The sequence below is a fragment of the Phascolarctos cinereus genome, unplaced genomic scaffold (genome assembly GCF_003287225.1).
Source record: "Phascolarctos cinereus isolate Bilbo 61053 unplaced genomic scaffold, phaCin_HiC Scaffold_2;HRSCAF=192, whole genome shotgun sequence".
In the NCBI taxonomy this organism is placed as follows: Eukaryota; Metazoa; Chordata; class Mammalia; order Diprotodontia; family Phascolarctidae; genus Phascolarctos; species Phascolarctos cinereus.
Window position 1 is genome coordinate 151,938,518 of NW_027555625.1, and position 17,852 is coordinate 151,956,369.

At 34.6% G+C, this 17,852-nt stretch overlaps 1 protein-coding gene and 1 pseudogene across 4 annotated transcripts in view; one reads left to right on the forward strand and one right to left on the reverse strand.

Annotated features, from left to right (window-relative positions):
• Nucleotides 1–17,852, reverse strand: part of SYNDIG1 (synapse differentiation inducing 1) — a 297,200-nt gene that overhangs the window by 178,044 nt on the left and 101,304 nt on the right. The window lies entirely within an intron of this gene.
• On the forward strand, nt 5,761–6,940 carry LOC144455826 (tripartite motif-containing protein 59-like; annotated as a pseudogene).

A 17,852-nucleotide genomic window follows, 5' to 3' on the forward strand; every position in this document is an offset into this window, starting at 1 on the left:
AAATAGCATTAAAATAAGTTAGGAAAGAAGGGCGATAGCACTAGGTGAGATCAAGAAAGAGTCTGTGAAAAGAATGCTTGAATTAACTGCATCTTGAGGTAACTAATGTATGTTCTGAGTCAAAGGGGAAGAGGAAGTACATTTCAGCCAGTGCAAGGCAAGGAGTCAGAAGACTCTGTGTGAGGAACAAAGTGGAAGACCATGGTGGAGCAGGTAGGTGGCGCAGTGGATAGAGCACGCGCCCTGGAGTCAGGAGGACCTGAATTCAAATGTGGCTTCAGATCAGACACCTGACACTTAGTAGCTGTGTGACCCCGGGCAAGTCACTTAACCACAATTGACAATGGCCAGATTAGAGTGTGTTGTGTGACCAGTGGCAAATCACTTAACTTTTCTCCTCTACAAAATAGGGGTATGATTTGAGTTGCACCAATTTCATTGGTTGTGTGGCTCAAGTGAGACAAGATATGTCAGTCAGTTTGCAAAGTTTAAAGCACTAACTGCATTTCAGTTACTATGAAGGTCAGTCCTATGCAGGTAAAGAATTTCTGCTGTGTCTTTTGGACAACAGCCTCTTGAAATTCCTTGCTTCCTTCATATCTCAGCTCAAACACCACTTCCTACATGAGGCATCTCCGGATTCCTCTAGCTGCTAGTGTGCCCATCCTGCCCAACAATTTTATATTTACATTTTAATATTTTTATATATTGCATATGTTTATACATACATGTGTTGTCTCTTAATAAAACGTAAGTTTACTGAGGCAGGGAATGCTTCATTTTTGTCTTATAATCCAGGGACCCAGCACTGTCTGGCACATAATAAGTACTTAACAAATGCTTGATGAATGATAGTGAGAAATGCCATATGAATACTAAAAAGAACATAATGTGGTGCAATTGAAAGAACATCACATCTAAAACTCAGAAGACTTGGATTCTGACACTGGTTCTGCTATATGTGATATTGAATGAATAATTATGCTCTCTCATTTTCAGTTTGCTCATCTGTGAAATGGACATAGTAATATTACTTACCTCACAGCAATTGCTGTGAGTGATACATGATTATATATTTTTGTTCTTTGAGAAATATAAAGAATAAGAAAAACATTGAGCATTATTATTATTATTTTCTTACAGTAGCACCTACATTGACTCCATCCATCCAAATAAAAGAAAGAATCAAGCACCTACTATTTGCAAGGCACCAGGGATACAGAGTTGAAATAAGATAGTGCCTCACCTCAAGGACCTAGAAAAGAAAATAATATAAGAATATAATTATTAAGGATTAGTTATTACTGTTGTTTATTATGTTATTAACATTATTAATATATTCATTGTGTATTAATAATGCAAGAACATAATAAAAAGTAGTATGAAAAAGGCACAGAATAAGAAGTGTTAGCACTCTTAAATAAACTCCAAACTCCCAAATTTAAGTATATTTACTAGTGTATTCTTCTATTTCAGTCACAACTTTCAGGGCATGGTTGTCCACCATATTGAATCAGAAAACATTAAAAAGTATGAGAGTAGGTATTCCTACTCCTTTTGCTCTCTCATTCTTTCAAGGAAAAAAAAATTATTGAATCTTAAGCCATTAACTCTTTTTATAATCAGTAGACAGTCATGTCCATGGTTAATTGAAAGCTAGGCTTGAGACAAGGAAGAACTGCCTTATGACACACAATGTGTTACCCTGGACAAGTCACTTAATTCCTTCCATTCTCTAGGCAGCTAAGACTATAAATTGCAGAGAAGATGCCAACCTGCATGGGTAAAAGGAATTCCCTTTTCTGGGAGTTCCCTATATCAGTGAAATTGCAGATCAGGCCCTATCCCTTTAATATATGTAGTATGTTACAAAACATTAATCACTTTTTTTCTGTATTTATAAGAAAGAGAATAAACCAACTCATAAGTTACCCTGAATGGCAGAAATTAGACAAAAGGTTATTGTTTCTACAAAGTCTTTGGGGCACTGGATGAATTATTCAAGGTAATCACTTGAAATCTTTGTAGCAGTCTATAATGTGCATACTTCAGAATATTAAAAATACCTTTTTCATTTTAAACTATGAAGGAAAGACTCAATTTTTTCCAGTGATATATGGAAGGAACTGGTTTTGGATATGAAAAGAACTAACAATGATCTTCTTGTAAAGGTTTACTTAGAAGACCAATGACTTTTTTTTTAATTTGTTTTCTTTTTTTTGGGGGGGCTTGGTTTTTTAAATTTTTTAAATTTTTTTTATTTTTTGTTTGTTTTTGTTTTGTGTTTTTTTTTTTTTTGCTAACCAACCACAGATGTTACATATGTTATTAGGCACACACTTTTCCAGTAATGATTAATATGTTGCCCAACTCTATTCTGCAATAATCATTCCTGTGTGGCTCCCTCCCCACCCAATCCCATTTCCCAAATTGTATATATTTTGTATTCACTTATATATTCACATTTTGGCTCCCCTAGTAGAATGTAAGCTCCTTGGGGACAGGGATGGTTTCATTTTTGCCTTGATTTTCCAAGTAATTAGCATCACTGACATAGAAAACATAAATCCTTTCTATAACTAATTGATGCAGCTAGTAAAACAAGCTTTCTTATTCCTCTATAATTTTTATGTTTGGCAAAATGACATAGGCAGAGTTCGTTTCAGATGGCATCAAATTGAATGTCATGCATAGATTTGTCTTCTGTCATAATATTAGTTTTATTGCATTGAAGATTGATTTGAAATTACATGATCCCAGAAGTTCAGAGTTGGAAGAGACCTCAGGGGTCATCTAGTCCAACCCATGATTGAATAAGAATTTCTTCTAAAACATAAAAACCCCATGCTCCCAATGGCTATCCAGCCTTTGCTTGTCCTTTAATCAGTGGGAATGTACTGTGTCTTGGGGCAGTTTTCCTAACATCAAACTTAAAATTTCCTCTTTTCATCTTATTCCACCCATTCTTCCTAGTCCTATTGTCTAATGCCAAGCAAAAATCATGTAATCCCTCTACCATATGACAGCCCTTTGAATACTTGAAGACAACTATAATGTACTATCCCTCTAGATAAATGAATGACATACTCTTCCAGATTAAACAGCTCCAGTTCTTTGAACTTGCTTTTAAATAGAGATAAAATGGCACAATGGAATGGGTGCTAATCCATCAGAGTGCCAAAGGACTCATTGAAAAATACTATCATCCTCTAGTTAGAGAACTAATAGAATCAAAATGCAGATTGAAACATATTTTTGCCTTTTATTTTTCCTGTTTTTTTTTGTTTAGAACATGGCAAATGAGGAAGTATGTTTTGCATGATTTCATATGTATAATGGATGTCATATTTCATACCATCTCAATGTATGGAGGAGAGAGAGGATTTGTTACTGAAAATAAAATAAAAATTAACAAAAATAATTAATAACATATACCCGAGTAAAAATTACATTTCAAGGCAGGTCCTATGGGGAAGTTTATTTTGTTTGACTATGCATATTTATTATATATGTTTTGTTTTTGTTTTTTTCTTCTTCAGTGGGGGTGGATTGGAGGTAGAGATCTGAAATGTTTGTTAATTGAAGGAAAAATAAAGTTATATTTGAATTTATTGTATGCTTAAAAAGAAAAACAAGTTTTATATATAATAAAATTTATAATTTTATGTATATTCCTCTTTTTTCTCTTTTACTTTGTAGATGAAAATAGTAATTTTATTTTATGTTTATTAATTTCAGAATAAACAAAATTTAAAAAAAAAAGAAAGAAAGGAGATGTTGGGCCAGGGAAGTGTGAGGTCTGATCCTAAAACATTATTTTAGTAACCTTAAGCCTTAATGTGAATTAGTTAATGTGAGTCTTTATGGACTTGATTAGTAAGGGAGATTATTCCTGTGTCATGGTGGTAAGGAGTATTCTATAAGAGGGGGTCTTTTGGAACAATATGGAAAGGAAGTAGCAAAAATAATATTTATGAATTATAAAACTTTTTAAGGGTTTACAAATTCTTGACTGATATTATCTCATTTTATCCTCACAACAAACCTGAAGGTAGGTACTATTAGTATCCCCATTTTACAGATAGAGAAACTGAGGAAAGTAGAGTTTAAGTGATTTGCCAGGGTCACAAAGCTAGTAAATGTCTGAGGCAGGATTTGAAATCAGGTCTTTCTGACTCCAGGTCTATTGCTTGATTCACAGCTTAATGAAACTTGAATGTGATAAGGTCTGCATGCATCACACAGAAGAAGGATTATAAAGAATGTATAATATCAGAAAGATAATATCAGATTGGCTAAAATGATTGAAAGGGAAAGCTACAAATGTTTGAGGGGAAGTGAAAAAAAATGGGACACTAATGCACTGTTAGAGGAACTAGAAACCAATCTAACCATTTGGAGAATAATCTGGAATTATGCCCAAAGAGTTATTAAGCTGCCTTTGCCATTTTACCCAGCAATACCACTAACTACTAGATCTGTTTCCAAAGATGATTAGGTAAAAAGGAAAAGAACTATATGTTCTAAGATATTTATAGAGGCTGTCTTTGTTATGGCAAAAAACAGGAAATTGCAGCGATGCTCATGAAGTGGGGAATGGCTGAATAAGTTGTGGTATATGATTGTGATGGAATATTACTCTGCTATAAGAAATGATGAGCTTGTTGATTTTAGAAAAAAAAACATGGATAGACTTGCACAAAATAATGAAGAGTGAAATGAGCAGAACCAAGAGAACATGTTATACAGTAACAATAATATTGTTTTAAGAACAACTGTAACTAAATTATTTTAATTATTATAAATACTCAAATTAACTACAAAGGACATATGAAGGAAGATGCTATCTGTATTCAGAGAAAGAACTGATAAACAAAGTATGTGTAGGATTTGTTTTACATATATATTTGGATGAATATATGTTTATATATGTACATGCATATATGTGTGCATATACATACATATACACACAATACACATACATACAAATTTGTGCCTTAATTGTAGTCATCATTGTCCTTACTTGATAACTTTATTATATATTTAAAAGGAATAGCAAGTTATACATAATAGATTTGCAGTTTCCTGTAAAACCAGCTTTTTTTCTATTCTAGTTTGTTATGGAAATGCTTGCTTTATTTCTTAAGTTTAGAATCAAATAAATAAATTTTGAAAAAGAAAGCATAAGTTTTATCTCTGCTTTTGGGAAGGATTTATGTTTCAGTTCCTTTTTTTTAAATCTAGTTAGTATGTTTGAGCTCATCTGTCATTGCTATGCCCAGTATAGGGGTTGTAGCCTAATACCTCTGCCTCAGTAGCTGCAGTAGTCTCAGCTACATGGCTACTCAATTTCAGTTTTCTTTATATAAAGTTATAACATTGTGATCATTACATTAATCTTTGTAAAAAGATTTTGTTTTATTAGATACAAGAAGGGGAAAAGTATTTCTGATTTTTAACCTTTAAACTACTGTGACTTTTGAATAAGCTGGCAAAGTACATCAAAAGATTCAGCAAGCCTGGGACTGTTAATAATGAATTTAATCACTTTGTAATTTTCTAGATTATTAATAATAGTTATTAATAATAGTCAGGAGAACTAGAGAATCAGAGCCAGCCAGTGTCCCTCTGCCTGTACAGGAAAGAAGGGCGGCCAGTTGCCAATATGAAGTGCTGAAAGGGGAAAGGACACACGAGCACATGAAGGCTCCAGCCTGGGTGAAGAAGAGCTTTCTACATTGGAATTATACAATGGAGGAAATGCATAATTTTGAGGAAGAACTAACATGATCCATTTTATGGTATGTTTGAAGATCTTCAAGTATTACAATGCTCCCATATGTTTTATAGAAATTGTCTGGAAAATATAATTTTTCCATATGGAGACCTATAAAAATTCCACTAAAGAATACTAATTGCAGAAGTATGGTTGAAGTCCCTCCCTGTGATACTGAATCTTTACCTTTCAATTTTGTCCTGAGAGCTGTATTGAGCAAGAACAACACCTAGATGTCATCACCTGCCTGAACACTTGAGCCACCTACTCAAGGTTTCCAGCCTGTTAGACTATCAGCTGGTGTGTGGCCCCTACCTTACAATAGGCCAGCAGCATGCCTATCCCATAGATGATATCATGAGTGTCTATGTGAAAAAAAAGGATACTCCTCGAAAGCTTCTTGAACAATTAACTGAGGAACACTAGACTGCTGTTTGTCTGCTTATTGAAAAGTCAGAGAAATAGAAATCTCAGGTTGAGGAAGTTGTCCAAAGTGATAAAGAAATTGTCCTCTTGTTTTAGGAAGCTTAATGATGTATTAGACTTAAAAATCTGATTTTCTATCTGCCTTGAATGATGTTAGGACCACAATTGATGAAGAATCCACTCCACAAATTGTAAGAATGAAAAAAAAAGGAGAGCAGCAGCTTGAATTTATGTCATTGACTACATCTTTGGAAGACGAGGAATAGCCATGTAAATTCCTTGAAAAAGTCCATAATGTTCATCAGTGGGTACAGGCCCGGAAACAAAGAACACTCCCTCAAATTAAGATTCTTGAAATTCTACCTATGAATTGTCCAGGCATTGAAGGAAGAATGTCAAGAACTGAAACTGATCAAATAAAAATAACTTAGGGTTCCAAAACTAAAGCATTTCTCCCAAAGGACACAATGTGCCCCCGGTCAATGAGGAAGAGTAGAGGAAAATAGGGTTTTTAAAAATTTTGAGCATTTTTATTTCACAATTATTTCAGGGATGTTGATGTTAATATTTTTAACAAACATATGCTACCCCTTTTAAATGACATGAGTTTAGTATATTTCTCAGAACTTTCTTGATCTCTGTATCATATTCTGTCTAGCAACATTTAAGGAAACAGTGTGCCACACATATAATATGCTGAAGGGATTAATAGGGGATGCTATTTCTTATTGTTTCTGAGAATTCAAACCTTAATTATGTTTGCTTCTCTCTAGCCAATTCTTGATTAGTCATGTGAAGTGGGGAGTAGGGACAGTATGATAAACAAAAGCTTGACCTTTTCACCAGTGCTACCAAAAATGGCAAAATGCCACTCTTTTTTTTTGCTTTGTCAAAGATTGACAAGTCATGTGTTGGTAGGAGTGATGAGCCAACAAAACAAGGAGGGAGAAGCAGAATGCTTGGATAATCAGCTCTTGAGTTAATAACAATTAATTGCAGTTATTTAAACTATTTTGAATCAATATTATTTAAAGTGTACTTTTCCATTTTGGCATATAAATATTGAGTATTAAAAATAATAGGCCATTTTCAAAATTGGTGCACTATTTATTTTAATAATTAATTTGTTAAAAAGCATATTATACATTCTTTTTCATTTTTAAAAGATAAAGTTCATTAGATCATAAATGTCTGAATTTTACCACCTTCGTCAGAAATTGCTGAAGCTTATGAGTTCCTTGATCAAATATCAACAACCTGTGAACAGTCTGGACATCTGCAGCTGAATTTTCAGGAGGCAGGAAAACTATCAAGGCAATATGTATAAATGGTTTTCATCCTAACCATGTTCTTCATGTCCTAGCAGCCCAGAAGAACAAAATGTTACACAATCCTTTGAAGTTAGTTCCTATAAATCCTACAAGATGGTTGGGGAGAAAGGGAGAGGGACACAGTTGTTTTTTTTCCCCATAATGGCTGACATTTAGAATTTTAAAAAAAATAGCATTGAGTAGATTCCCACACTGCATTAGTATGCAGTTCATTGATAGTATGAACCTGATTCTATAAGATACAGAAAGGTGCTTGTCATAGACCCAGAATGACAATCAATTATAATGAGTACTTAAGACAGCATAACAGAGTTCGGAGCCAGGAAGACCAGACTTCAAATGTCATCTGTGAGTCAAACTAGCAATGCAGCCATGGGCAAATCACTTAAATTTTCTTATCATCAATAAACGTTTCTTAAGTGCCTACTATGTGCTGCACACTGTGTTAAGCACCTCTTTGATTCTGTTTTCTTCTCTGTCAAAATGCGAACAATGATACCTCTAGTATCTTCCTCGCAAGGTTGTTATAAGCCTCAGAGAAGATATGTTTAATGTGGTTGGCATACTTTGAAGTGCTATGTAAATGTCAGCTATTATTATTAAAGCATGTTGGAAAATACATGAATCTTGTATTAATTTCATGTACCACTGATCTAGTCTACAAGCTCCATTCTCTTTTATAACATCTGTCATGAAAGCTGCAAATTATTTTTAAAAGCAAAATAAAATTAATGTTTCCTTCCTAACAGCTTATTTTTAATAGAGAAAAAGTGTCACAATAAGCAATAATTGGCCTCCAAACAGTGCCTAATTTACAGAGTTCAGAAACTCTCCTTCCCCTTGACAGTAATCCAAATTGGAAACTGCAAGAGATTTTAAAAAATAATGGTTCAACTGAAATCTCCCACTCACAACAACTAATTTCCAATGTTTCTTTTCACCAAGCATTAACTGATATTTCAGCAAGTGCATTGGGTTGTGAGGCCTCATATATTTTCTTCCACTTTTAAACTTATAATAATTTTCTCTGTATAGTGAAAATATCACGTCCGTTCCTATGTTCAAGACTTTGCTCAAAAATTACGATTGGATTCCTTTAAAAAAAAATTACTGTGTCTATATGACTTTTCAGCAATTTTAGAGTTGAGAGATAATAAAGATTATATATTGTAAATTCTTGGTTACATGTAGATGAAGAAACTAAGCCCCATATTCTGTCTTCTGCTTCTTTCTGGGTTTGATTTTCAGTATTGCTATTTATAACCTGTGTAACTTTGGACAAGTCACTTATGATATCAGTGTAATCATTTATGAAACAAAGTAATAAATTTTAATAGTATTTTATTTTTCCCAATTATATGTCAACAAAAGTTTTAGTATTCATTTTACAATATTTTGAGTTCCAAATTTTTTCCCTTCCTCCTTCCTGTCTTCTTCCCTCTTCCTAAAATGGTAGGCTATTTGATATAGGTTATACAAGTTCTATAATGTAATATTTCCATTTGATTCACATTTGTGAAAAAAGAAACATTAAAAAAATGAAAGATTATAAAGTAAGCGAAAAAATATGCTTTGATTTGCATTCAGAGTCCAACAGTTTTTTATCTGGATGTGGATAGCATTTTTCTTTGTGAATCCTTTGTATATATCTTAGATTATTGTATTGCTAGAAGAGCTGAGTCATTCATAGCCAATCATCTCACAATGATGCTGATACTGCATACATTTTCCTGGTTTTTCTCATTTCACTTTGTATCGGTTAATATAAGGTTTTACAGATTTTTCTGAAATCTTCCTGCTCATCATTTCTTATTGCACAATAGTATTCCATTACAGTCATATACCACAGCTATTTAGCCATTCCCTAACTGATGGACATTCCCTGAATTTCCAATATTTTGCCATCACAAAAGGGCTGTTAGAAATATTTTTGCACGTGTAGGTCCTTTCTCCCTTTTTATGATCTCTTTGGGATACAGACCTAGTAGTGGTATTGCTGGATCAAAGGATATGTACAGTTTGGTTGCCCTTTGGGCATAGTTCCAAATTGCTCTCCAGAGTGGTTGGATCAGTTCACAACTCCATCCAACCGTACATTACTGTCCCAATTTTCCCACATCCTCTCTAACATTTATCGTTTTCCATTTTTGTCATATTAGCCAATCTGATAGGTGTGAGGTGGTACCTCAGAGTTGTATTGCTTTGGCTGCATCACATAAATTTTGGGATGTTGTCTCATTGTTATCATTTTCCTTAATGAAATTATTGATTGTTTCTATGTTTTGCTCTTTGATCCACTTATTCTTTAGGATTATTTAGTTTCCAATTAATTTTAATCTATTTCCACTGCCCTTTGTTGAATGAAATTTTCATTGCATTATGATCTGAAAAGAATACTTTTATTATTTTGATCTATCTAGATTTGATCCTAAAGTTTTTTATGCCCTAATACATGGTCAATTTTTGTGTAGGTGCCATGTACTGCTGAAAAAAAAAGTATATTCCTTTCTGTTCCCATTCAGTTTTCTTCAAAGTTCTGTCATATCTAACTTTTCTAATATTCTATTTACTTCCTTAGTTTCTTAATTATTTTTCAGCTGGATTTATTGAATTCTGAGAGAGGATAGTTGAGGTTTCCCATAAGTACAGTTTTCCTGTCTATTTCTTCCAGTAACTCACAACTTCTCCTTTAAGAATTTGGATGCTATACCACTTGGTGCATATATGTTTAGTATGGATATCATTTCACTGTCTATGGTACCTCTTAACAAGATGTAGCTTCCTTCCTTATTTCTTTTAATTAGATCTATTTTTTCCTTTTTCTGAGATCAGGATTGCTACCTTTTTTTTTTTTTACTTCAGCTAAAAATAAATTCTGCTTCAGCCCCTTACCTTTACTCTGTGTGTGTCTCTCTGCTTAAAGTGTGTTTCTTGTAAATAACATAATGTGGGATTCTAGTTTTTTATCCACTCTGCTGTCTGCTTCCATTTTATGGGAGAGTTCATCTCATTCATATTCAGTTATGATTACTAACTGCATGTTTCCCTCCATACTATTTTTCTTTTTGCTTGTCTACTCTCTCTTTTCACCCTTTCCCTCCACGCCAATGCTTTGCTTCTGTCTGCCACCTCTCCTGATCTGCCTTCCCTTCTGTCAGTCTTCCCATGCTTACTTTATTAACCCTCTACCCTCTGACTTCACTGTTGGGTAAGATAGACTTCTATGTTCATGTATATTATTCCTTCTTTGAGCCAGATGAGAGTAAAATCAAGCAATGCCCATCACCCACCATCCCATCTTCCCCTCCACTGTAGTAGGTTTTTTGAGCCTTTTCATGTGAAATAATTTACCCCATTTTGCCTCTCCCTTTCTTCTGCACTCAATGTACTCCTCTTTTACATCCCTTACTTTTTATGTCACTCCCTCTAATTCATCTTATACTCATACCCTCCGTCTATTGATACACTATTAGTGATACAAGTTTTAAGAATTTACAGCTAGTAATTGTTGTGTGTCTGAGGCCAGATTTGAACTCAGGTCCTCCTGAATCCAAGGTTGGTGCTCTATTCACTGCACCATCTATCTGTCCCCAAACTTTTTATTTTCATTCATTCATTTATTTATTTATGTTTGGCTAGGCAATGGGGTTAAGTGACTTGCCCAGGGTCACACAGTTACTAAGTGTTATGTGTCTGAGGCCGGATTTGAACTCAGGTCCTCCTGAATCCAGCGCTGGTGCTCTATCCACTTCTCCACCTAGCTGCCCCTGTCCCCAAACTTTTAATGTTGGAGATGCTAAGTCCTCTGTAATGCTGAGTGGATCCCCAATATTTGAATTTGAATTTTTTTTCCTGGCTACTTTCAATATTTTTTCTTTGACCTAGTAGTTGTGAAATTTGGGTATAATGTTCATTGGAGTTTTTATTTTGGGATCTCTTTCCTAAGGTGATCAGTGGATTCTTTCAATACATATTTTGCCCTCTGGTTTTCCTTGATAATTCTTTAAAGATGCTATCCAGGTCCAAGGATTCTGAGATTATCTCTCCTGGATCCATTTTCCAGGTCAGTTGTTTTTCCCATGAGGTGGTTTGCATTTTCTTCTATTTCTGTATTATTCTTCTATCTATCATTTCATTCTTTTGAATTGGTTTGATTGATTCTTGATGTTTTATAGAGTCATTAGCTCCCACTTGCCCAATTCTAACTTTTAAGGAGTTGTTTTCCTCAGTTAGCTTTTGTACTTTCTTTTCTATTTGGCCAACTGTACTTTTTAAAAAGTTGTTCTCTTCAGTGGATTTTTGAATTTCCTTTGCCATTTAGCCAATTCTACTTTTTAAGCAGTTGTATTTTTTTTCCCAAGCTGTTGACTCTTTTATTTTTCATAACTCTCTTGCATCACTCTCATTTCTTTTCCCAATTTTCCTTCTACCTCTTTTATATGATTTTTAAGCTCCTTTTTGAGTTCTTCCATGAATTCTTTCTGGGGTTGAGACCGCTTTCTATTTTTTCTTTGCTATTTTGTCTATAGCTGTTTTGACATTGTTGTCCTCTTCAGAGTTAGTGCCTGGATCTTCCCTGTCATCACAATAACTTTCTATGGTTAGATTCCTTTTTTTTGTTGTTGTTTTTAGCTCATCTTTTTTGGCCTTTTTGCTTTCTTATAAATTTGAGCTCTGCTTTCTGGGTGGAAGGTGCACTGTCTCAGGTTTCAGGTACCAGGGACTGCAAGCCCTGGCAGTTCACCTGGAGCTACACTGGTGTTGCCCTGAGACCTATAGAGGACCCTCGTGTCTGATGCTGCACTGGGGGATGTGGTGGGGTATGGCTGGCACTGCTGGAGGCCATAGGATCTGGCAGTTTACCTGGTCCTGAGCCAGTGTCCTAGTGTTGGTGTCTGGCATGGCCTGAGTCTACTGTGGTGTTTCTGCCTTTTCCCAGGGCTACACTGAAGCAAGTGGCAGTCTGCCCACTGGTGACTGCCTGTTTGTACCGGGCTCTGCTGAGGCTCCTAGCAGTTCTCAGAGCTGGAGTCTGCTCCTGGCTATGCTGAGGCACACAAGCTGTCCTGATGTTGCTGTTTGCCTGTTGCACTGCACTGGGGTTCAGAATCTACCATTGGCTTGCTGAAGTGGGACTTGTTGCTGGCTTGTGGGATACTTCCTGTCCTAGATTGTACTCCTTTTTTTACCTGGGTGAAAAAGACCTTTCCCACTTATCTTCCAAGTTTCTTGGCCTCCAAGATTGTTTCACCCCATCCTTTTGCTAGTTCTACAGTTCTAGGATTTGTTTTGGGGCACTATTTTATAGCTCTTTGGAGAACAATATTGGAAAGTTATGGTGATTTACTGTTTACTCTGCCATCTTGCCTTCTAGAAGTTCAACACACACATACACACACATGCACACACACATACAATTTAATAATTTTAAAAGAAAGAAATGATGGGATAAACTAGTTGAGTTCTATTGATCCTTCAGGGTCTATATTTCTATGATCCTATTCCGATTTCTTCAAATAGATGGAAAAATATTAGTGGCATATCATATATTTAATCTGTATCTTCCATATAGGAATTAGCATTGTCATAGGCATATAGTAGGTACTCTATTAATACATGCAGTTTGATTAATGTAGTTTAACTGTTAAGCTCCCTTATCAACAATATAGTGAAAGAAGAGAGAGAGAGAGAGAGAGAGAGAGAGAAGAGAGAGAGAGAGAGAGAGAGAGAGAGAGAGAGAGAGAGATACACCTTATAGGCTACTGGTACTGGGTAAATTTCTTCCATTTTATAATATTTCCTTAACATTTCATTAAACCTTATAATTACCTAAAAAATATAGGAAAGACTGCACATCCTCTCTTGCATCTCTCCTTTCAATATCACAACTGGAAATTATATTAAGTAAATTATATTCCTATACACTTTAGTGTTGTACCCCCAAGGACCATGAAGCTTTTCCATCTGATTTATAGTTGAAGTCTCCTATATTTGATCTCCCCTTATTAGAATGTGAGCTTGAGAGCAGAGACTGTGTCCCCAGTGCTTATTATAGCATTTTTCACATAATTAGCAATTAATGAATGTTTTTATCATTCATTTATCACATATGATTTACCACATATGATTTTACTTGAAAGAATATGGAATATTGACCCTGGAAAAGAAAAGACTTAGTGGGGATATTATAGCTGTCTTCAAGTTATTGAAATCCCTCAAAACAGGATTGGAGTCATTCTATTCCTTGACCCCTGGTGGTAGAATGTAGAGCAATGGTTTGAAAGAGCAAAGAAGAAAAATTAGTCTTATCTTAAAGAAAACAAACAAAAATCTTTTCTAATAATGATAGATATTCCAGAGTGGAATTGGCTGCTTCTGGAGATAAGTGGGTTTACTCTCATTAGAAATCTTCAAGTAAAGACTGCATGACAACTTGCCAGGTATATGGAGAGGAATTTTTTTTTTAAAGTATGAGTTGGACTAGATTGTCACTGTTGCTGGCAACATAATCCTGCAAACATAAATATTCTGTAATTCCCATCATCTAGTTTCAGTGCCTTAGATATAAGATATATGTCTCCAATATATCCTCTGTGTCTCCATCTTACATCCCTCAATCCATTCTGAAAAGCCCTACTCACACTCTCGATGCCTTAAAACCTCTTTTGCCCATTCCACCATGTCCTACTATGAATCTCCTCTCCAAATTTCTTCCACCTTTTTCTTTAATTGAAACCCAACTTTACCCTGAGGGTATTATATCATTGGCCACCCTTACCACTAGAATCCATTCTTTCCTCCATCTCAACTTTTCCTAACCAATTTAGTTCTTCTCCCAGTACACTCTCCAGACCATTTTTTCTACTTCCATCATTCATTAACCTTTCCTCCTTTGAAGGTCTATATAATCTCTTTGTCATATCATCCCTATCCCTGTTGTATTGACATTAAAGTCACTCTGTCAACATTCTCAATGACTTTAGCACCTGATTATGGTTTTCCACTGCCCACTATGCTCACCAATCATTCTCATGGACTGTATATTGGTTATCCATTTGAAACATATCATAAACTATAACCAAAGGCCTAAAAAACTTTCCATACCCTTTGATCCAGCAATACCCCTGCTAGGTCTACATCCCTAAGATATTTTAAAAAAGAGAAAATGATCTATTTTATAAAAATATTTATAGCAGCTCTTTCTGTGGGGGCTAAGAATTGGACATGGAGATGATGCCCATCAATTAGGAAGGGCTAAACAAGCTGCAATATGTGATTGTGATGAAATATTATTGTGCTATAAAAAATTACAAGCAGGATGATTTCAGAAAACCTGGAAAGACTTACATGAACTGATGCAAATAAAGTGAGCAGAACCAGGAGAACATTGTACACAGTAGCAACAATATTGTATGATGAAGAATTGTGAATGACTTAGCTATTCTTGGCAATACAGTGATCCAAGACAATTTCAAAGGACTCATGATGAAGTATGCTACCTGCCTCCAGAGAAAGAACTGATATTGTCTGAATACATACTTAAGCATGCTATTTTTCACTTTCTTTCTTTCATTCTTTTTTTTTTAAATTTGAGTCCTTGTAGAACAGGACTAATACAGAAATATTTTACATGATTGCACATGTATAATCTACATTGGATTGCTTACCATCTCAGGGAGGGGAGAGGTTAGAGAGGGAAGGCAGGATAGAATTTGGAACTCAAAACTTTAAAAAAATTTTTTTAATTGTTTTCATATGTCATTGGTGAAAATATTATCAAAAATTAAATAAAATATACCACACAATTTGTCTACCTTCTTCACTCCATTGATCTTCTTCAACCTGATTCAGCTCATTGTCAGTATGTTCACACTGACACCCTTTCATTTAACAAAACTGCTTCTAGTTTAATGGTTTTGAACTTCGAAATTCTACTTTCTGACCACAACCTATCTATCCTTCCATCTCTCTCACTCATACTAAACTTATTTTTCACCCATATCATGACTTTTGCTTAATCAAACTCTCTTATTATCCCAGTCTCTCCTTAATCTGGTTTTACTTGTTTCATGATCCCTTGATTATTAACACCCCAATTCTCTTGAACTCACTTTGTGTATTTATGTTTACAGAGTTTTTAATGACTTTTATATATGACACCCAGTATAATGTATGATGCAATTGACTTGATATGAGGGCTGATAGAGAAAGAAGAGTCATTTGACTCAGATTGAAAACCTTACCACTACAGTCTATTTCCAAAGATGATTAGAGAAAAAGGAAAATAACCTATATGTTCTAAAATATTTATAGCACCTCTCTCTGTGATAGCAAAGAACTGGAAATTACAGAGATGGATGTCAATTAGGAAATGGCTGAACAAATTGAGGTATATGATTGTGATGGAATACTGCTGTGCTATAAGAAATGATAAGCTGGTTGATATAGAAAAAACAAACAAACATGGATAGACTTGCATGAAATAATAAAGAATGAAGTGAGCAGAACCAAGAAAATATTGTCTACAGTAACAGCAATATTGTTTTAGAACAACTTTGAATGACTAAGTCACTTTGACTATTATAAATAGCCAAATTAACTACCTATGATGCTATCTGCATTGAGAGAAAGAATGGATAAATAGATGTATGTATAGAATGTTTTACACATATGTGAATGTACATATACACACATATTTGTATCTAATGGTAGCCATCACTAGGGGGAGGAGGAAGGAAGAAAAAAAGGGAAAAAATAAGTTACATGATAACTTTATCATATATTTAAGAGGAATAACAACTTGTACAGAATAGATTGCAGTTTCATGTGCAATCATTTTTTTATTCTGCTGTATTATGAAAATGCTAGTTTTATTTAATAAGTTAAAAAGAAAATTAAAAAATAAGAAAGTGGAATCTTTCACAGGAATAAGGAAGTTAGCAATGAGGTTGGATTTGCAGAGAAAGATAATCACAAAATCACAGAATTTAAGAGTTAGAAGGGGCCTCAGTAGCCAGCCACCTAGTCCAAATCATAAAAGAAATGTCTACTGTGTGGAGTTTGGCCTTTGTCTAGTTTTCAAGGCCATCTACAGTTTAGTCTCTGCCTTTATAGCTTTAATTCCTGCTTCCTAGTTCTATGTGTTCTACATTGAAACCAAGGTGGATTATTTTCTGTTCACCATACACACTCTATGATTTTATCCTCTGTGACTTTGCTAACGCTGTTCCCTAAAACTGGAAAGTCCTTCATGTCCCATATTTGCCAATTAAATTCTTGCCCCTTCTTTAAAGCTCAACCCAAATTTCACTCCTTTAAGATCTTCCCTGAAACTGATGATTGTGACCTTCTTTTTTCTCATACCTTAAGTAGTACTGTTTGCTTGTACTGTATTAGAGGGTTTTATACATGTATATAATCTCCTAAAAGAATATAAGCTACTTGAGCACAAGGACAATGGCTTGTCAACTTCCCCAATGAAAATTACAGTGTTCTATGCACAATAGAGGCTTACTAAATGTTGCTGATTTAATTCATCCAACTAGTCTGAGTATTCCTTGCAATCAGGGACTAGGTCATAACTCAACTGTTGTATCTTCCCCAATGGCTACAACAATCTCTTGTATATGGCAATCCCTCTATCTATCTATCTATCTATCTATCTATCTATCTATCTATCTATCTCTATCTATCTATCTATGTGTGTGTGTATATATATGTAATGTGCATCTGTGTTTGAGCTTAATTGAATTTTGATACTCAACAAATGTCAAATTTTGATCACTATTATAACTGACATCCTTTTTTTCTTCAAGGAAAACATAGCAACTTCAAAATTTGGTCTCTATTTTCTCAATAAATGGACCTATGAATCCAGTTTGACATGGAACAAAAAATTACACTATAATTAGTCTTTAGATAATAAAAGTTATAATAATGATGATAATTTTCACATATAGTACACCTAACATTTGTAAAGTGCTTTAGATGTATTACCTCTTTTGACTCTCACATCATCCCTTTGATATGGGTGCTATTATTATCCATATTTTATAGATAAAGAAACTTTAAGTGACTTTTTGAGTTTCAAACACTGAATAAATATGTGGGATATGATTCAAATCCAAGTCTTACCAATTATAAGTATGGTAGTTGAGCACTAGAGTCTATGCCATACTGTGATCTGTGTGATATTGAATTTATGATGGTCTTTCCAGAGATATGCTAAAACCCATGTCCATGCAGATATTCTAGGTACTTCAAAGGCTATTGATGTTAAATGGGATTCTTTTCAAGAGAAAACAAACCACCTCTGATCC